This window comes from Excalfactoria chinensis, chromosome 1 (assembly GCF_039878825.1).
Source record: "Excalfactoria chinensis isolate bCotChi1 chromosome 1, bCotChi1.hap2, whole genome shotgun sequence".
Lineage (NCBI taxonomy): Eukaryota > Metazoa > Chordata > Aves > Galliformes > Phasianidae > Excalfactoria > Excalfactoria chinensis.
The window spans coordinates 146,063,328-146,085,696 of record NC_092825.1 but is presented as its reverse complement, the minus strand read 5'-3'; the positions used below and the strand labels follow the sequence as shown (position 1 = coordinate 146,085,696).

The window sequence follows — 22,369 nt, the reverse complement described above, 5'->3', positions numbered from 1 at the left end:
AGAGTTTCTTCCCACAAAAAAAACTCCAGTTTGTTTCCAGTTTGTTTCTTTTTATGATTTCTTGCTGGGTTAAGCAAAGCAGAAGTCTGTGTGAGATATTTGACGTCATCTGCAGCCCAACGATGTCGTGATTAAAAAGATGGTACTGATACTCTGCACTAGATTTTAATAGATATTGTGATAAAACAGGCAGTGTTGCTGGATTACCAGCCTTGTGTTTATTTTCATTATATATCTTTGTCTTAAAGAATTGTTTATCTTTCCTTCTCTTCTTGCACTGAGAGTATGGTAAGATATAATGGACACCGGAGAAGTGGGGAAATGAGAGAATAAATGGCAGATAGGGTTGTAGAAGCAACAGTTTTCTTAAATAACTGAAGCCATGTGAAAGAGGGAATTCGTCTTTTAAATTAATTGGACACATTAGGAGAAAAAGATTTAGAAGACTGGAGAGTGCCTTTTGTAATCAGCACACAGTTATGAATCTTTCAAGTTACATTTGGCATCACTCACTCCCTTCAGAATGAAACACACTTTGATGTGCTACACAGACTTCCAGAATTTGATGCAGAAGTTGTGTTTTTAGGTATGGTGGTAGTTGTTTCAGAAAAATTTGTGAGAGGAATGAGAAGGTAGTGTGAAGGCTTTTCTCACATATATCTTAGAAATGAAAATTAATGAAGATCATTAGATGGATCACGATACTTTCTTTTATACCGAAATGCATCAAGAGTCACCTAGATTTCATGAAACACTAGAATTTTAGGTCATACTTCAGCCTTCTGAGAAACTTCAGCTATGTGGTGTGGTGGTCAGAGACCAGGTCGTTACCGACTTCTTAGGCCTTAGAAGTTGAAAGAACTCATGAGCTAAAATATATCTTGATAAACGTTATGGTCAACCATGTCTATGTTACAAACATTATGAAGGTCAGAACTTAGTACAAGACCCCATCTTTATCCAGAGCCAATAAAGAGTCTTTAGCCATGTTGACAAAGACACTTCCCAGGCACTGAGGAGCACTTTAACAAAGCTATGGGGCAATACTCTCCCTTCATCCAGATCCAAGCCTCAGTGCTGCAGGAGTGAAAATTTCCCAAATGGTGCAAGCAATGAAAGAACCTCTTCGATCTCTGCTGGCAAAAGGTTAAGCCTTGAGCATGACATGTAATTATTTCCATTGTCCTCAATTAACTACAGAACTAAGAACATGTTCAGAACCTGAAAAGGTTGGGTTATAGAATCACAGAACCACAGAATAGCCCAGGTTGGAAGGGACCTCAAGGATCATGAATCTCCAACCCCAATGTCACAGTCAGGGCCACCAGTCTTCCCATTTAATAGATGAGAAGGATACTCAGAGCCTCATGCTCCAAAGGTTCTTTGGTGTCATCCAACATCATTTCAGTGTTATCCAGGACCACCCCTGTTCTCCAGTTTTGATAGTTGCACTTCTCAAGTGCTGTATTTCTGCAAGACACAGGCAGTATCTCCTTGTGGCGGTTCAGACCAAAACCTTATCTCAAAGATCCTTTAACAGTATGAAGATGAATGAGTAAATATGCAACAGAAACTTATGGATGTAATCAACAGGGAAGACATACTTCTGCTTTGAAGAATACACGATCAAAAAACAAACAAAAAACCACAACAAACAAACAAACAACAAAAAAACAAACTCATTTTTGTGCCTGCAAATGTTTCATATTTTGCAGAAGAAAGCCAGAAATCTAATATTTTACACGCTTCACTATTGATGAGGAACTCTGATAAATAAGAAGACCAGGTCACTGTGAAGGGAAGTAAGAACAACATCCTTGCTGTGACAGTCAATGGATAACCTCTTGGCAAAGTAGAAGCAGTAGCACAATTTCTGATCACTTCAGTAGAGACAGAATTTCACAGCCAGTATCAATACAGCAAGTGGGAAAAAAGCTGAGACGCTAAGACGAAGGACAGCATAATAAGTACCTAATAGGAAAACAGAAATAACTATTTGACACTTGTCTAATTAATATCATGGGAGTGCTGATCTACATTCCACTCTGGCTTCTCTGAGTTTAAAACAGCATATGCCAAAATGGCACTTCTGATTAAAATGACTCAATCCAAACAAATTCTACACTGAACTCTGGAAGATTTGAAGCCAGTGTTAGATTCTGAATCTGAATGGGAAGTTTAAAGTTGGAAGTGCTACATCTAAGCTACCATTCAAAGTAAGATCTATGGTCTGCGTTTTGTACAAGGTCTAGCTACCTGGTTAGGAATTCTCATTGTGTAGGGAAACTTTTTGTCACTGTCTCTCAGGGATACTTCAGAACGCTACAAACTTCTATATATTCCCATATACTCACTGAAAAGAAAACTACTATCTGCCTCCTAAAACATGTGCAATCATATTACTCTGGTGTAGGATTTAGGGCAGCTACCTCTGAAACCCTGAATTGCTCATTGTGTATAAGCAAAGGGAGATGCAATGCTCATTCTGCAGTGATGAGCTTTCTCCTTGTAGTTCTACCATAATGCAGAAGTAGATGCCTTTCTCCCTGCCTTTGCCACATGGACAACTTTCTCATAAACAGTAAATCCAATTGGCATCATTCAGTATTACAGTAGTTGATGAGAAAGTAAAGGTAGGAATGATGGACATACAAGTTTTTTTCCATCTCTTTGATAGATGAAAGGTGTCCTGACACAAGCCCTCTATTAACACACTATCATTTCTTGATAAAGTTTCAAAACCATGCAAATAAAATTATGAGTGAGATAACAGACAGGGATTTGTTTGCTCCTCCTTCCCAAACAGAAGTAAGCTCAGTTAAGTACTTCAATGAAACATTCTAATTGCTTATTATCAGAAAATAGAGTGGTGAATCAGAGTGTAATAGACAGGACTTTCCCCGGGACAGAATTCACCTAAATAAAATACAACAGTCTAAATTACATGATTGACTCAAAAGAAAAGAAGGGAAACATGAGGTTGAAAATACCTGTGTGATTGTTGTTATCCAGCAGCTGAAATACTGAGATGGGTCAACATGTCTGTTATTGACTAAGACAGGGATGTCTAGGTTTGCCACAGAACTGATTTTCTCATTAGCTAGCTCTGAGAATGGCCAAGTTTCCAAAAAGAAGTCATATTTATGTATAAATAATACATATATACAGTATATAAACACTAACAAAATTTCATAAGGCATAAATACCCGACTGAAAATGTTCTCAGATCATTACAGAACACTTTGGATAAGCAATAAGAATATGGGTACTCTGATCAGATTTTACCTGGCAGCAGACTGCCTGAGCAGCCAGAGCTCTAGATGAATCTCCTCCCAGAACACATAACGATGCCCAGTGGATAAACCTTAATATCATCAGTGGTTCAACCTAGCTAAGTGAGCTATATGTTGGCTGATTGTTCAAAGCTTATCTGAACCATGTGGGATTGCAAAAGAGCAGAATGAAGTCTCACGACAGGGTTTCTTCTGAGATTTCCAGTATTTCCTAATGTTGAAGTGAAAAAATAATGCTTTATTTATCAAAAGCTGACTGGGCAATTCTTTTATTGTTCACAGAATCGTAGAATGGCTTCCGTTGGAAGGGCCCCCAAGGATCATCAAGCTCCAACTCCCCACCGCCACCTTTGGGACCACCATTATTATAATTTACTTCTAGTACATATCCTGTTTTGGCTGATGCCAAATATTTTGCAATGCTTGGAAAACAGAAAATAAGGCCTGTATTTGTTAGTTTGTGATGAGCATTTCTACCTCAGAAAAGGTTTCATTTGCTGTTTCCACTTGAATGATCCTCTGTGATGCTGTTCAACAGAAGACAAGCATCAAGACGCTGAAAACACCAAACTGAGTAATTTGGACAGATGGCCATACTGGAGGGAAACAGCAGTGGGACTATCTTCGTGTAGAACAGTTTCATTAGTGTGTGGGATGTGTGGGTCACGCTCTGCCAGGAAGTGTGAATTCTCTCAACATCCAGCACAAGGAAGTGAGCACGTACTCCAGTAATGCTGAAAGGCATTTGACTTCTTTCTACATTGGGTCTTGCCTTCTGAATAACAAGGAGGAAGAAGTGAGGGGAAGTCTTGTAAGTGAGTGCAAGACAGAACACATTTCTCTAAATAATCGAGTTTCCTTCTGTGGAAAGCCAGCTTTAAACTTCAGATGCAGTGTTATCCTAGGAATAGCCCTGTTTGTAACAGTACCACAGCACATCTAGACTATAAATCCTCCTCTTCATGCCTTCTTCCTGCCCTTGCTTTTCCCTTTGTTTGTATCCTAAAGCCAGGGGGAGAGTAGATGAAAACAGAACATCACCTCTGCTAGAATGGCAGAAAGGAATGGAGGGGCTCTTGCAGTTTTTGCATGAATGCAGAAACAATGAAGTGTTCAAACTTTTAAACATCTTATTAGGCCAAATTAGTCTTTCTGCTAATAAATGAATTTCCTTCTCTTTCTCTCTCTCTCTCTCTTTTTTTTTTTTTTTGTTTATTTTTTGTTTTTGAGATACTAGTGCTTCTGCAGAGAAAAATGGAAGAAATACACCACCTTTCACTCTTCATTGTACATAGGAAGTATTACGTCACATTCTGAGGGACTGCCTATGCTTCTTGGATGCCTCCTTTATACAAACAGTCACATTAATAAGGAATGTCTCCCCTTTTAACCACCCTGAAGCTGATTTCTCATCTGAAAGGTCATAAATTATTTTTAGAGGTTAATTGTTATGCAAATCTGCTCATCATGGGGTTCCAGTATCCAGAGAAATAAGAGAATGTTCCCTTCCCCAGTGGCAGAGGCTCACAGAGGACACCTTTTCATTTCTAAAACCATTTGGAGAGGATTATGTGCCATATGTTTCCTCAAACATATTGCACACTAAATGTAAGAAGCCTATATAAACACAGTGTTAAGGTTGCACAGTTGAAACATATTGTAGATTAATGTGTCTCTTTTGTGAATCTGTGTATTTCATAATATACATTTCAAAATATAGTGCCCAATTCTGTAAATTCTGCTCAGATTAGCACTTCTGATATAGGCAAGTAACCCCACTGACATCTGCAAGTAAGATTTGCAGAGCCAGGCTACAAAAAATACACTGATCTTAAATACATTTTTAATGAGAAAAATGGGGATAGCAAACACTATGGATCAGATGATGGAGACATAAAGGTTTTACATTTATTTTTTTTTTTTTAATATTGAATTAAACTTTGCAAAAATATGTTAATTTATTATTAATTTTTATTTTCTTATATTATAAAATGCAACCGACTTTGTAGCATCTCCAGGGGCTTTCAGTTACCAGGTGTGCTGCTCTTAAGAGCCCCTTAGGTTGGGGGTTGTTTGAATGGAATGTAAAGTAGCTGTTGGTGTGGAAGGAGAAATAGTTCTCAGGAAACAGCAGGTCAAAGGGTGAAACAAATGTATTGAGAGTGAGAAAGTGAAATTCTCCCTAAAAAAGTGACTTTCCAGAGGCTGACAGTCCTGTTGAAGCCACAGTTGATGTAGTACTGGCATCAGCAACAGTCTGTATGACATAGGCCACATTCTATTAATAATAAGAAATTGAACAGTAAAAGATACTCTAATAAATACTTATTGTAATCTGTAGCCTCCTAACTTGGCCTCCTGTCAGGAGTATCTGCAACATCTACCCTTTGGGACAGCTACAAGAAGTTGTAATGAGATAAACATATGGGTCCGATCACTGTCTCAGCTGTTTTTCTTAGGTGCTTTTGGGGATATGGTCTGATCTTACCATTCAAGAACCATGGGGATCCTTTGCAGGTAGGTTCACTTCCACGAGGTCTTTCTACTGTTCTATGGAATTGAAGCTTATAGAATCTTTCCAGTTGGGAAAAGTGAGAAGAATAAGGCTCATCGTGGTTGCTAGGTCTTGTATGAGGTGAGAAAAGTCAGGTAGGGGACAAGACAAAGAGTAGGACAACCAGATGAGATGAAGAGAAATTAGATTATAGCAATTATCAACACTAAGAATGAATGTCTCTACATTGGAAATTAGAGCACAGTCAAGTTTCTAGAGGTCCAAGAACAGTATTTATTTAGATAGAAAAAAACAGAGCTAAATTCAGAGAACAGACAAAAGGATTTTGGTCATAGTCATAAACAAGCAGAAAATCATTCTGAGGCAAATGTGTGGTATTAATTTAGATTTATCATAGCACCTTGGAAATAAGAACTATACATTTCACCAATTAAAACATTTGAAGCAGTATCTTTTTTCTTCAGCATCAGATAATTATTAGCTTACAAATTTTCATCAGTAAAATGGCGAAATCAGCAAGAAGTTTCAAGTAACATGAATATAACTTTTGGCAAAAATTTAGTGCATTCTAGTGTTGATGATTGCATTGGGTTTTTTTTGTTTGTTTGTTTGTTTTTTGTTTTTTGTTGTTGTTGTTGTTGTTGTTGTTGTTTTTCCAAAGGCATCTGCAAGATGGCTTTAAGTACTCAATTTATTCCCATTCCATCCTGTTCCAAAATCCAGTGTTTGGTAGGGAATAAGTATCTTTTTCATGCTGGTGATGTGGGAAAATATCTTTTAAGAACTCCTCTTACCAAACCAAAAGTCCTGCTTCCAGGATAGTCTTTGAAACCTTCTCCCTTACACTCCTCTGTCTCCCCAGTCATTGTGGGTGTTGGATATGAGTGACTGCATTACTGTTAAAGGAATGGACACAATAGTACTTGTGTGCAAAAAATGTGCAAAAAATAATTTCCCAAAAAGAGAGTCATCTTAGAAATAACAAGTAGTAGCTTTTCAAGATGTGGCCCATAATTAACACCTTTTTTTAATGTGCGCTTTACACCTGCAATTTATTTAACAGCAGATTGAGACAGCTCCTTCTTTCTGAATTTGAAGTTAGTGCCTCATTCAGTGATATTAGGCATTAAGGTGAATCATTTTATATTTAAAATTAAATTTACTTATAATTTTATTATTTATACAATTTGACATTTACTTGGTGTTTGAGAGCAGTAGGGGCTAGAAAAGTCACTGGCTTTTCCCAATTACTTTGAGAAGGATTAGGTGTCCTTTGACTCATACTGAAAGATTTTGACTCAGTAAAGATGTTATTTTAGTACAACTTAATACAACGTACTGAAAACAACATGGATTTGAACTAGAAGAAATGACAAGTGAGGCAGTACTTCAGAGGTGACCACAGATGAAAAGCCCTTAGAAGCAGTCTTGTTCCCTAATGAGAAGAAAGAAAAGTACTCAAACTCCACATCTGGATCTTATTTCACAAATTTCTCAGGAGGAAAGACTGAACAAAAGCAAAAGTTACTGCCCTACCAAAAGTGGGTCAACAGAAGACGACTTTATGGACTAGCTTCAATTTTTTTTAATATATAAAACTTCACTGAAATGAACAAATATTTTAGAGGGATATAAATTTCAAGGAGGCTAAAGAGCTGTACAGTACCCCCTATGAAAATAATTATAATGCATTCACTTCTGTGAACTCAGTTCTTTTTCTATACCCAAGTGGAAATCTAGACTCCAAAGTTGCCTGAGATCCATATAGCTGTGAATATCACACCGTACATATTACACTGAAGGGCTCCAGACCCATATAGGAAAGTGCTTCTGCTAAAGCCACAGCTGCCTATAGTTAATGGGGCAATGAATTCTTCAGTGTGTGTTCTGCTAATTTCAGTGCTACATTCCTGTTCTTTCTGTGATGAATTTGTGCTGTGGTGGATGATGGCTTTTTATTGCACTAGACTTGGGAAATTTTCATAAAATTCTCACATCACTGGTAGGTTCTTTTTACATGATTGAGGGTGTCATCCTGTGACACACACAATGCAAGGCTATACATTCTGAAACTGAACTCTATACATTATGAAAAGAAAAAAAGGCTATCTGTGAGGCATTTTTCATAATGTCCTTTTTCTATTTTGTAAATTGCATACTACGTTCTTGATGTATACGCAATTGCAAAAGTTAAACTTTAGGCATGATGTAAATTTCCACAACATTGAATTTCCATAAAACTGTTGATTTATAAGGGATAGGGACCATTGTACCGCACAGGTAGATTTTTGGGTGAGATGAGAAAGTTCTAGTTGTTACTTGTATGCTATTGTATTTGGGACATGTCGAAATCCCAGAATTGTCATATGTGGGCTTTGATATCATCTTCATTTAAGATTAAACCTGGTGCACCTTTAGCAACCAACTATCTTCTAATTTTCAACAGAGTAAGGTAAAACCTTGAAAATTAATATAATAGCTTGGGGATGTACTTTGAGAATGAGTTTCAGTTGATGTAGGAACATTAAATGTAGATTTCCTAACTTTGTGCATGTACAACATCAGTTTGAACACTGCTTGGTGCAGTCTTACATCAAATGGAAAAACTCTAAAAATAGAGGATGAGAAAGAACAGTTATTAAAGATCTAGGAGGAAAAAATAAATAAATAAATAAATAAATATTTAAAGTTCTGAGTGAATTGGGTCCATCAGAAGTTAGTTTTCCCTTAGGCAAAAACTGTTTGCCAGGTAATTTCTTTATCTGAACAATTTTTATGTCTTTCTACTCAAAATTCTAATATTCAATCAGTAAAGTTGACAAGTACAAATATTTTCCCTCATTGCCAATTTAACGCTTTTGTCCAGCATGCTGCATGCCAAATAGAGTCATACATTTACCTTCTGAAACTACTTTAGTTTTCACAAGTTAGGGAGAGCAGAAGAAAATACGCAAAAAGAAAAAGAACAATGCCTTGTTTTAGTAAAGAGTAGAGGGGCAGGATCACCTCCCTCATCATGCAGGTCAGACTTTTTTTGATACAGCCCGGGGTATGGTTGAATTTCTGTGCTGTGAGGGCACATTGCTGGCTCACATCCAGCTCCCCATCCACCAGTACCCCCAAGTCCTTTTCAGCAGCACTGTACTCAATTCTTTCACACCCCGGTTTGTATTGGTAATGGGGTTTGCCTCAACCCAGGTGCAAGATCTTGCATTTGGATCTTTTGAACTTCATGAGGTTCACCTGGGTGCACTGCTCAAGCCTATGTAGGTCCCTCTGGATGGCATCCTATCCCTCTGGTGTGTTGACTGCACCCCATACCTTGGCATCATCAGCAAACCTGCTGAGGGTGCACTTGACCCCAGTGTCAGTGTCACTGATGAAGATATTAAAGAGTATTGGCCCCAGCACTGGCCTCTGGGGACAACTCTCATCACCAATCTCCATCTAGACACTGAGCCATTGACCACAACTCTCTGGACTTGATCTTGCGGTCAATTCTTCATCCACTGAACAGTTCACCCATCAAATCCATATCTTTCCAATTTGAAGAGAAGGATGTTGTGGGAAACTGTGTCAAAGGCCTCTTTGAAGTCAAGATAGATAACATCAGTGGCTCTTCTTTTTTCCACTGATGCAGTGACACCATAATAAAAGACCTCTAGGATTTGCCCTTGGTGAAGCCATGATAATTCTCCCATATCACCTATTCTTCTGTGTGCATTGGCATAGCTTCCAGGAGGATCTGCTCCATGATCATTCCCAAGAACAGAGGTGAGACTGACAGGCTGGTAGTTCCCAGGATCATCCTTTTCACCTTTCTTAAAAATGGGTGTGACATTGCTTTTTTCCCAGTCACCAGGGACTTCACCTGATTGCCACGACTTCTCAAATATCATTGAGAGTGGGCTGGCAACTACATCAGCTAATTCCCTCAGGACTCTGGGATGCGTCTCATCAGGACCCATAAACTTGTCAATGTTCAAGTTTCACAGCTGATCACAAACCTGGTTGTCAATGTACCTGGGAGGGACATGGCTTCTCCATTCTCCTCCTACCAAACGAAACGTTCAAGGGCTGTGTGATGAGTATTTATCAGGGAAGACTGAGGCAAAGAAGTTAAGTGCCTCAGTCTTCTCCTTGTCTGTTGTTACCAGATTGCTTGCATTACTCACTAGGGGAGTACTCCCTCCTGGACTTTCCTGATCTGGTTGAGCTATGTAGAAGCCTTTTTGTTCTTCTTGACATCCCTTGACAAGTTCAGTTCAAGCTGGTCCTTGGCTACACAGCCAAGCAGATTCCTTATACTCTTCCCATGGTACCTGTCCCTGTTTCCACTGCCTGTGCATTTTTTTCTTTCTCTTCAGTTTGAACAGCAGGTCCCAGTTCATCCATACCAGTCTCTTCCTTCCTTTCCTGACTAAGTATCATAGTCTCACACAAGTGGGAAAAGATCTTAAAGATCAAGTCCAACCACAGCCTAACCATACTACCCTAACTAACAACACTCCACTAAATCATGTCTCTGAGCACCACATCTAAACAGTTTTTAAACACATCCAGGGGTGGTGACTCACCCACCTCCCTGGGAGGCCTATTTCCAGTGCTTAATAACCCTTTCTGTAAAGAAATGTTTCCTGATATCCAAACTAAACTTACCTTGGCGCAACTTGAGGCCATTTCCCCTCATCCTGTCACCAGTGAGAAGAGACCAACCCCACTCTCACTATAAGCACCTTTCATATACTGGAAGAGAGCAATAAGGTCTCCCCTCAGCCTCCTTTTCCCCAAGCTAAACAGTCCCAGTTCCCTCAGCCTCTCCTCATGGGACATATTCTCCAAGCCCTTCACAAGACTTGTTGCCCTTCTTTGGACCTGCTCCAGTACCTCAATGTCTTTTCTGTACTGAGGTGCCCAAAACTGAACACTGTACTCGAGGGCTGGAAGAACCCCAGGCACCTGTACAGACTGGGAGGAGTAGTCCTTGAGAGCAGCTTGGCAGAGAAGGACCTGGGGGTCCTGATAGATGAGAAACTTAACATGAGCCAGCAGTGTGCTCTTGCAGCTCAGAAAGCAAATAGTATCCTGGGCTCCATCAGGAGAGGGGTGGCCAGCAAGGATAGGGAGGTGATTGTCCCTCTCTACTCTGCTCTTGTGAGTCCCCATCTGGAATACCGTGTCCAGGTATGGAGCCCTCAGAACAAGAAAGACATAGAGCTGTTGGAGAGAGTCCAGAGGAGGGCCACAAGGATGGTCAGGGGGCTGGAGCACCTGCCTTGTGAGGACGGGCTGAGGGAGATGGGCATGTTCGGCCTGGAGAAAAGAAGGCTGAAGGGTGACCTCATTGCAGCCTTTCAGTACCTGAGGGTTACCTATAATCAGGAGGGAAGTAAACTCTTTGAAAGGGCCGATAATAGTAGGACAAGGGGAAATGGTTCTTAAGTTCTTAATGGTTCTTAAGAGGGAAGATTTAGGTTGGATGTTAGGGGGAAGTTCTTTCTAGGAGAGTGGTGAGGTACTGGAACAGGTGGCCCAGGGAGGTCGTGGATGCCCTGTCCCTGGAGGTGTTTAAGGCCAGGTTGGATAGGGCCCTGGGCAAGCTGATCTAGTAAACATGGAAGTTTGGTGGCCCTGCCAGGCAGGGGGGTTGGAGATTCATGATCCTTGAGGTCCCTTCCAACCCGGGTCATTCTGTGATTCTGTGATTCTCTGAGGCCTCACTAATGCTGAGTACAGGGGCAGGATTACTTTCCTAGTTCTGTTCACCACACCATTGCTGATGGCATTGGCCTTCTTATCCATCTGGTCACACTGCTGGCTCATATTCAGCCAACTGTCCATCACAAGATGTCCCCCACAAGACCTTCTCTGTTAACAAACAGCAGGTCCAGGATTTTGCTTCCCCTCATTGGCTCCCTCACCATCTGTGTCAGGAAGTTATCTCCCACACACTCTGTGAACCTCCAGGACTATTCCCTGTCTGCTGTATTATAAATCCAACAGATGTCTGGGAAATTGAAGTCCCCCACAAGAACAAGGGGGAGAGACCTCACCCAACTGTCTGTGAAGTGTCTTGTCCACCTCTTCACACTGGTTGGGTGGCCTGTAGCAGTCTCTGACAATAATATCAGTCTTGTCAGCCTTCACTTTTATTTTGACCTTCCACACCTGGGTAGCCCAGGAAAGCCTCCTTAAAGATCTGCCAGCTCATCCTTGCCCATAAGGACAGTTTCCCAGGATCTTTTGTTGATTAACTCCCTGAAGAGATGGAAGCTAGCTTTCATAAAATTTAACATCCTAATTTTATTGTTTACCTGTCTCATATCCTTCCAAAGCATGAACTCAACCATAGTATGGTCACTACAGACCAGGCTGTAGTGGTTAACTTTCTTTCAGACATAGAAAATACATTCTTTCTTTGTAATGCACCCCGACTGAGTAATTCATTCCAATCAGAGTTTTGCTGGCAAAACAAAGTTGGATGTTTGTTAAAAATTAGGACTTAGTAATCATTATTATTCATATAAGTGCTTACTACTCTCCCTTTTCTATTCTATTTTCTATAAAGTAAGATGAGAGGATTAAAAGGGAGTATCCACATTGCAGACAGAATGTAAGAGTAGCTGAGAGGAATCCCTCACTTCTGTCTTGAATATCTCAACCATTATTCCAGGTCTTTACATATGCAATGTATTAAAGAAGAAAAACTCACAAAGTTAGATTCACATTATTAAATTCACATTTTTAAGAACTTTTGGGTGTGGTGCTGACAACTTGTTGCATTTTCATTTGTGTTCTCCCTGGCAGCGGTAAGTAGTTTTAATTTGCATGAAATTCATGTTAGCACTAATCTGCTGGCTATCATATTTATTCTCAGAGTGATTCTAAATACTTTTCTGCAAAAAGTAAGACTCATGGTCCCATCTGGTAAAAATTAAGAATCCATGCTTAGTTTTACCATGACAAGTCCTCAGAACAATGATCATAGTTTCTCCAGCTGTAGCTGTGCACCTGAGAGTTGTTTGGTCAGCACTTCCAAAACAATAGCTGTGTGAATTCAGTAAGAGGCTGCTCTGTTTTCCCTCATCCTCTGACAAGGAATTGTTGAAATTCTAGTAAAGGCAGAAATCACATGAAGCATTTGCAACTCTGTAGCTTACTTTCTCTACTTTATCAAAAGGTACCCATTTGCTTAGTCATATCTTCAATGGAAATACATCTTCTCTCTCCTCCTCCTCCTTCTGATTTTCCCTATTGTTGATTTACCAGTTCAAGCATCTTTGTTGCATTGTAAAATACTGCATATTTAGTAAAACTTGAATAAACATCGTGAATATGCTTTGGGAAAAGAACACCTCTTACAAACATTTAAAAATGCTTATTTTCTCTGATATTTTTTTCAGACTTGTGAGAGATTACAGAAGGGCACTGAGCATAATGCTGCCAAAACACTTAGAGTTGACATTAAACACAAGGCAAAGTGCCATTAAGAAAAACAAAAGTCAGCTAAAATAGAGTATTCTGGACTGCAAAGAAGTCTTGAGCTGAGATTCATTGAGCAATGAGATACATTTACTGTAATGAGGCTAGTAAGTCCATGTTGCCTATGAAAAGGTAGCAACCTTCATAGAAGTGCCTTTAACCTCGTGGTTTGGCCATTCTACTTAGAGAACTTTGTTGTATTTTTTCATCCTTATTCTGTCCATAATTACAAAAAAGTAGTCTGGAAAGGGCCTTGAGAGCTCACCTTGATATCCTGACATTTTTTTCATTACCTCAAGGCTGGATCCACCACCTTCTTAAAATCTTATGCTGTTGCAAGTTTCATTCCTCTAAATAATAATAATAATAATAATAATAATAATAATAATAATAATAATAATAATAAATAATAATAAAATAAAGCAAAACAAAACAAAACCCACCAAAATGCCTACTGGAAGGTTTTATATCATCTAACCTAAATCAACCTTACTCCATTTTGAAATCTCATTACTTTTCCAAGTCCCGCTGGATGTACACTAGGGATGTCAAGGACTCAATCCCAAATATGTGAATCCCCACTACTATTTTAAGTGCCTAATTCTCTTTCATTATTTGAGCAACCCAATTCAAGGGAAAGAGACAAACACTACTAGAACTTAGTTACTTTCATTTATTCATCTCTGTTTCAGAGTGAGATAAATTATACCCCTTCTATTCACTGAGCTTATAATAGGAGTTCAAATGTAGGTATCTATGTTGGAAATACCTGTTTGGTCAAACAAATCCCATCCTGTTCATGGTGGGATGATGGGAAAATTTAATTTTCATTCATTGTCCTAAGTGCCTCTCAATCTTGGGCACTATAGGGCTCACTGACTGTGAGATGACACCTGCACAAATGTGACTTCAGTATGAAGAATTTGCTCTTTCACTCCATTAGTCTTTTTTAGTATGTCAAATTACTACCAGTGGAAATAAAACAGCATCTGATACTAAGGAATACTTCAGTCTACAATTTTATGAGGCAAGAGGTCCTGCAGTATTTTCACTCCATCTAAGGAACAGTATTAGTGTAAAAGAGGCAAAGTAAAATTCCATGAGTATTTTTTTTTCTTGTACTAGAATATTTCTGTTTATTTGGATTCCTGCAGAGATGGAATGTTTAGCTATAGTAATCATGACTATCAATAGCAAGATTAATTCCTCTTAATTGAAAAGCAGAGGACAAATTAAAACAAACTTAAAAAGTAGATCATTTGCTGACTCTATGCCATATTTCAGAAAAGTGGTTAAAGTCAATAATTGCTACAAAGATGGAACCTAATTCAGATCCAGACAGCTGTTCTTGACTTCTCAATTTAAGTGCCTATTTCACTATACACAGCTCATTGCTATCAGTACTCTTTCAACTTCTGTAGTTACACTGAAAAAATTAATGTAAGTGGATCCCGTGTCATTGCCCTGTAGACAGACTAGAGAGTCTGATGCTCAAGGCATTCCACAAAGTAAATACAGACCTGTCATCACGTTCAGCATGCAGCTTTCAAGACTTTCAATTGGCTAACAAGGTCTTCAGAGCTGAGCTTGGTATTTAATAAATTAGGCATTGTATTCTAGTATTTATTTTTTTCATTTTCATATTGTCACATTAAGGTAGGTCCAGCTCTGCGATTGCTTTTAAATGAAGTCAAGGAAATGAGCTAATGAGCAACAGGGGAACATTTTCCTTCAAAGGATATTATGATGTTTTCAGTTGCGGCCCACAATGCACCAACTTTCATCCACAGTAACAGGAGTATTGGATTTTTCAAAATCTTGTCTCCTTTCATTCAGAGTACACACTGAGCTTCAAGAGGTATAATGAGGTTTCTAGTCCTAAAGAAGAAGGTTTTGAGCCCTCTGGTTCTGTAGATCTCTTCTCTGTAGCAATTCATATTTGCTTTATTTGCTAATCTTCTGTAGGACTGAAACACAAAATCAGCAGTGTTCTGTGCCTTTCCTTCATTTACCCTTACAAACACAAACTTCAAAGCCTGTCACTGACTATTTACTGGAGCAGTCTCAAGCAAGTGTATTTTAATATTTGAAATTCTCTAGAAGACTGTTTCTGCTTTGAGTGACAAGTACCAGAACAAATGTACAAAATAAGAGAATAAGGATCTTCTCCGTGATAGTGTGGCAAGTGTTTAAACTATGTACAATAACTATTGCTCATAAGCCATATTTACTTGCAAAGACAGTTTTTCTGCCAAAAATACAAACCAAGCCAAAATTCTGTAAATTCAGAAATTGCTTAGGCGAATGAATGGCACCAACAGAAATATTATAGAAAAAAACCCACAAGAAGAACAAGGAAATATCAGAGATGTAATAGTAGTTTGACAGAGAAAATGCAGAGGTCAAAAGAAAGAAGAGTTTTCAATTGTATATTTAGATGAAATAGCTGAAATTGTGAGTGAATAACTTCTTGTTTTATTCTTCTTGTAGTCAAGGTTGTTTATACCTATTACATAAGTTTTCTCAAGGAAATCCTAACTCCATTATCAGTATCTTCTTTTTATGGGAACATGTTACAATACCTCATGTTTTGGCTGGTTGGTCAAACCAAAAGGTCTTATTCCATGTGGGCTATAACTCAGAGGTCCAAGCTTGTGCCCATGCAGTCCACTGGCTGAGTGCCATACTGGTGGAAACAGAGGGTCAGATGCAGTGCTGCAGATTCTAGAGGATCTCCTTATCAGATAAATTCCTGAGGATATAATCCCTATTTGATGAAAAAGATTTACTAAATTAACAAAGGATGGACTATACATAAACAGCAGAAATCCCATTTTCCCAGTTACTACTTTTAAGGAACCCTATAAAAATATTTCTGCTTGTACAGTCACACAGAATCACAGAGTCACAGAACAGTCCAAGTCAAGAAGGGACCTCAAGAATCACGAAGCATCCCCCACCCCACCACTGGCAGGGCCACAAACCTCCACATATAATACTAGACAAGGCTGCCCAGGGCTCCATCCAGTCTGGCCTTGAATGCCTCCAGGGATGGGGCATCCACAACCTCCTTGGGCAACCTGTTCCAGTACATCACCACCCTATATTTGAAGAACTTCCTCCTAATACCTATCCTAAAACTCCCTTGTCTCAGTTTAGAACCATTCCCCTTTGTCCTATCACTATCCAACCTCGTAAACAGCCATTCCCGCTCATGTTTATAAACTCCAAGTATTGGAAGGCCACAATAAAGTCTCCCTGGAGCCTTCTCTTCTCCAAGCTAAACAAGTCCAGCTCCCTCAACCTTTCCTCATAGGAGAGGTGCTCCAGCCCTCTGATCATCTTAGTGGCCCTCCTCTGGACACACCCCAAGAGCTCCATGTCCTTCCTGTACTGGGGGCCCCAGGCCTGGACATAGTACTGCAGATGAGGCCTCACAAGAACTGAGTAGAGGGGGACAATCACCTCCCTCTCCCTGATGGCCATCTCTTTTTTAATGCAGCCCAGAACACAGTTGGCCTTCTGGGCTGCAAGTGCACACTGCTGGCTCATGTCCAGCTTCTTATCCACCAGAACCCCCAAGACCTTCCCCACAGGGCTGCTCTCAAGGAGATTTTCCCCCAGTCTGTATAAATACCTGGGATTGCCCCAACCCAACTGCAGCACCCTGCACTTGGTGCTCACTAGGTTTCATGGGCCTTCTTCTCCAGTCTGTCCAGGTCCCTCTGGATGGCTTCACTTCCTTCTAATCTATCAACTGTACCGCTGTGTCATCAAAGGTTATTTTCTGAGTATTTACAGTCTGATAGATATACAGGAAAACACTTGCACATGCCATCACCTAGGAAAGGAACATGGGTAGTTGCCCAGTAATGTGAACCCTTCAGAAGAAAAGCTTTTTGCAGAAGGATGCTGATAAAATGGCAGGGAGGCAAGTACTGCTAACTTCACAGTGTTAACAAAGGGAAAGAGAATGGTTTTGGAACTAAGCGTCAGGTGAAACAAGCTACAAAATGCATGCAAAAACATAATCTCCTGCTGTCTAAGGATTGTTTTTGGAGACACTATCTTGAGCTTTTAAGATTGCTGTGCATGCCAAGTCTGATTACACTTACTACACTGCCAGTATTGGACTGAATGGTGTTCTTTCACAGCACACCCAGTTGAGTCACATCTGTGTGAGGTGGAAGCTAGAGCAAAACATCCTGTACTAACTTCCTGTGTATTCAAGATCATTCTTTTCTGGCTGTAACAGACCTGGTAAACTGTGGTGGGGGTATTAGTCCAAAACAAAGGCTCAGTGAACTCAGGTTCATGGCCTGCAAGGTTCACGTCATGCAAGAACACGTCCTGTGTACATTCCCCTTTCCACCTGCTAACTTGGATGCATTTAAAGACTTACCCATCATCATCCATAAAACTCTACAGCACAAAAGACATGCTCTTCAATACCATAAAAGGGAATTTAATGCCTGAGTTGTAGGAGTGCTTCATAGGTATCAAAATATTCTTTCAGTATTTTATCAAAGAACAGACATTCTGTTTTCAGGGATTAGCCTATCCCTAATCTTGAGGATCTTTACCTAGGGCAGCGTTTGGCTTCTGTGGAGTCAGATGGACATCAGCAAGGATTGTAAACTGGGCCTGGTGCTAGCAGATGCCTTCCTTCTTTTGCTTTGTGAAGTAGCACACCAAGGGCACTACAAGAAAATCAACCCCAAAAAAGGTTTCAGCAATATAGTTCCCCCTGTCACAATCCATCCTGCTACCATTTAAAGATCAAGGGCTTATTTCTTAAATGTAAATTCTTGTTCCTGGCACAATTAGCTGTGTTCATAAAAATCAACAGGAAGGCACTGGCTATTAGGAAGTGTTGGGAGAACAGGGAGAACAGTTTTTTCAGCGACGTCTTATCCTTTGTCTCCCAGCATTTGTATACCAGCATTAAAAATTAAGAATTTGTATGTGTTCTAAGTCTTTTTTTTTTTTTTTTTTTTTTTTTTTTTTTTTTTTTTTTTTTTTTTTTCCCTCCTCATTTTAAACTACCCTCTTAAGTAGCTGTCTCCTTGTTTGAAAAATCAACTGCATTTCTCAGCATTCCAGTCCTTCTGGGATTCTCTTTTCCCACTGCAGGAGTCTTAGGTTCTATTTAAAAATCAAATTTCTTAAAAAATAAAAAAAGTAAGAAAGAAAGAAAGAACATTCCTGACCTTTGTGATAAGATGACTTTGCATTTCTGCAGCAGTGTTGACACCAGTCTCTCAAAAATTCTGATTATCTTAAACAATAGAATATTTTTTTTAAACTTAAGTGTTCAGGTTCGCACCCTAATTTTACATATGTGCACCTATGCTCACAACAAAAAAGAAGGTGACAGAAAGGATAGCCTCAATCTTATACAGCTTCCATCTTCACCATCACCACCAGTTTCCCACAGGGCTAAACCATTATTGCTGCAGTTCTACTCTTAAATTAAATTAACATGTGCTTCCAAATGCAGAGCTCTCCCTGAGGGGAAAGCATGTTAAAAGATGAAACAACACAAATATACATTATTGTAGAATTCTCAAAGGCAGATGTGTACAAAAAAGTCTCCTTGTTCTCTACCAACATTGGACAGCTCTGGAATTTTTCCAAACACAACACTTAGCTGAAGAGAATGTTCTAAAATAGAGTTTTAAAACAACTAAATAAAAGCAGATACTTTGGAAAGGTACTGTTTGCTTTGCACTCCATACTCCTTGCCTTCTCTAGTAAACACACAACACAGATGTCTGACTGTTAAAGGCACTGTCCAGCAGGAACATCTGGCCTCTTCCTATAGACACTAAAGGACACTTTCAGGGATTCTGGAGATGTCTTTTTGATTGTAACATGAATATGTTGTTGCAGTGACTGTCATGGTTTTGTAATGTTGCTGTCAATATTCCACATCATAACATCATGTGCAGTATGGATCATTAAAAGGTTCATACTCCAGTTCTGTGGAATAACAACATCCCAAATACTCATCTCTCAGAAGAAAACTACGTATCCCAGAGGACTTCATGTCCAGAGATAAGTCACAGGAGGAGGACATATATATAATCTCGCTCTCAGGCTGGAGTTCTCTCTCTTTCTCTCGGACTCTCAGAGAGTGGGAAGTGTTCCAGCTGTGTCACCTAGAGTTCACAGTAGGCCTCTCGGTTTTCCGGGACTCTCTCTCTCTCTCTGTATTGTTCGATTTATTAGCCTCAATCATATTGTATTATATTGTGTTATCTTGTATTTCAATATCATATTTAGTAAAATAAGTTTTCCTCCTTAGATTGCTGCCGCTCTTCTTTTTTCCCATTCCCCTTTTCCCTTACTTTCTGGACCGGTGGCCCTACGGGGCGGCTGCCCCTGTCACAGGCACAGGTAAATCTTGGTAACCCGTGACAGTGACCTCAGTAATATGTCCTTTCAATCCAGTTGATATGTTTATTCATATATTTCTGAACTTCAGCTGCAGAGTAATACTTTGGGTCATGAATTTGTAAAACTAACTAGTCTGGAATGGAAAAAATGAAAGAAAGAAAAAAAAAAAAAAAGAAGAAGAAGAAATATCCTATTTTGGAAATTATCAAAGCAAAGAATAAGGTGAAAAAAAAAAAAAAAAAAAAAAAAAAAGGCATATGTGCCAAGACTTAAGTTTCAGGATCTTGATCTTTCTTCTTGTCACATTCAACAAATATAGAAATGCAGAGACAGCCTGAGCTCTACCAACCCACACCCTCAGTTATAATTAGAATTCATAGAATCACAGAATCCTTAGAGTTGGAAGAAACCTTTGGAGGTCATCTAGTCCAACTCTCCTGCAGCTGACAGGGACAGTTGTGGTTACATCACATTGCTCAGAGCCCTGTCCCCTGGTTCTATCACCACAGACCCTGCTGAAAAGTCTGGCCCCTTCTCTGCCGTAGCTCCCCTTTAGATAGTGAAAGGCCACTATCAGGTCAGAGCCTTCTCTTCTCCAGGCTGAACAGTATAGATCCACTCAGGACTCTCTTACCTTTTCTCAGATGCAGAACTTGCCCAGCTCTTACCACAGCTCCCTCCAGCACTATTTAGATCAGAACCACGCAAACATTCATCTTGGTTTGCCTGAAGAATATTTTTTTGCCATCAGTATAATCAAGTATTCATCACTACAATGCAAGGTTTCTTTATTAGGAATAAGGTGTTTTTTTTCCCATAAACTCTCCTAGGCCTCCTCAGGAAGTTACTATAGCCCTACCAATGGAGAAGCTGCCAAGATTCATTGTCAAGTTTCACTTTTGTTTTTTGTTGTTTTTTTTTTGCACCTTTGTAATCGTCTCTTGCTGAGGTCCAGTTGCTCTTCTTTAGACAGTAAAGATAATCAATTCTCATACTCAGTATTGAAACTTAAACTTGAAAAAATTTAAATACTGAGCAACATAAAGTAAAAAACATAGCTTTCAATGATAGCTCTGGGCTTATCTTTCGCTTCTATGAGCCAAGGAAAGTTCCTGAAATTCTTGGAGGCCTTCCACAGCAGGATGCTGCCAGTCACATCTGCACAGTAGCACAAGAAAGCTTGATTATGTCCATACTCAAATGAACTGTAGTGTTTCTATTGATTTGGGAGATGCACATTCAATCCCTTCAGTCACAGCTGTGTGTTTTGTCACTTGGGCTGGCTGACTGCTTGTACTATATGGCATCCCTTGAGCAGGCAGGGCAGGGCTCTTGCATCTGCACTCATCTCACCGGCAGCCTGCAGAAACACCAACACGCCATTTGCAAATAGTTTGTCCAGGAAGGTGCAGCTCAGAAGACGTTACATCACATTAGTCAGTAGTACACCAAGAGGAACGGTGTGCAGAGCCCTTGTTCTCCAGCCATAGCCCCTGCTCAGAGCCAAACATCCTATTCCATTTTTGTCTGCTCAGGCAGTGAATCATGTATGCTCATGTATGCTCCACCTAAGCAAAGCATGGACTACTCATGTAGTTTTGGGAATTGCACACAGCAGACCGTGGTGTAGAAGGACAACATCTTTATCTCTTCTGCAGGAGGAAAAAAGATAATAAATAAATAAATAAATCTACAATTTTATTTTATTTTATTTTATTTTATTTTAATATAAATACATTGTCTATGCGTGCAGCAATGCTGATAATAAAATGTGTAAAAGGGATGATGGCTTACAAAGTGTTCTATTTGTGGGCTTCTTGGAGTCTGTGCAAAGATGAGTTGAATCCCACTGTGTATCCCACTTTTTCTCTTCTTGTTGTCTCATTGAAGAGCTTCTTGATACAGATATAAAGGCATAGTACCTGCTTCTCTCAGCGCTATTATTTGAAATCATAGTAGCCTTATCTACCTATATAACCTTATATTTATTTCAATGAATATTTTTAAAAGTCATTTAATGAGGTTATGTAATTATAACTATTGATTCCAGCTCCCGATCTTGCTCAAAATAGGCAAGAGGTACAATACTTGTTCTGCTGAGCATCGACAACATGGCACAAAAGTAAGAAAAATAGATTTCTATCTGGTAAGCAATTATTTAATTAAATACACATTTCTGGAAGCTTTGTTCCAGAAAAGACTCTCAAAAACAGATACAAAATATATAGCGGCCGTTCCTTCACTGAGGGAACCCCGAGATAACAGAGCAGCCCGGCAGCTCTCGCGGGCGGCTACGTGACTGACGTGACTGACGTGACGTGAGCGTTGCCCGGGCAACGGTTCTGCCTCTACGCCTAGGAAAAGCCTCGGGGACGGAGAGGAGGAGTCAGGGTGTGTGAAGCACGCGGGCCGTTCAAATGCGGAGAAACTGTAAGTAACCCATTCACGGGACTATACAGCGAGGAGGGTTGTTGTTACTGTGAAGTGAGTGATCAGGGATGTTAAAGGGCTGGTAACGGGGCGAGGGCCGTGCCGGCACTCCCAGCAGAAGGGCAGAGCCGATCGATCACACCCCGTTAAGGCTACTCGAATAGTGCTGGTGAGTCTGCTCGTTTCCCATGGCTGTACCCCGGTGGAAGGCTGCTGCCTGGAAAAATGTGGAGATGCAGACTGAGGTCCT

The 22,369-nt window shown here is 39.8% G+C and overlaps 1 long non-coding RNA gene across 1 annotated transcript in view; it reads left to right on the top strand.

Annotated features, from left to right (window-relative positions):
• Positions 1 to 22,048: 22,048 nt before the first annotated feature.
• LOC140261070 (uncharacterized) overlaps positions 22,049 to 22,369 on the top strand; it is a 221,259-nt gene continuing 220,938 nt past the window's right edge. The window contains exon 1 of the long non-coding RNA XR_011905664.1: positions 22,049 to 22,119. This is a non-coding gene — a long non-coding RNA (uncharacterized lncRNA). The remainder of the gene's footprint in view (positions 22,120 to 22,369) is intronic.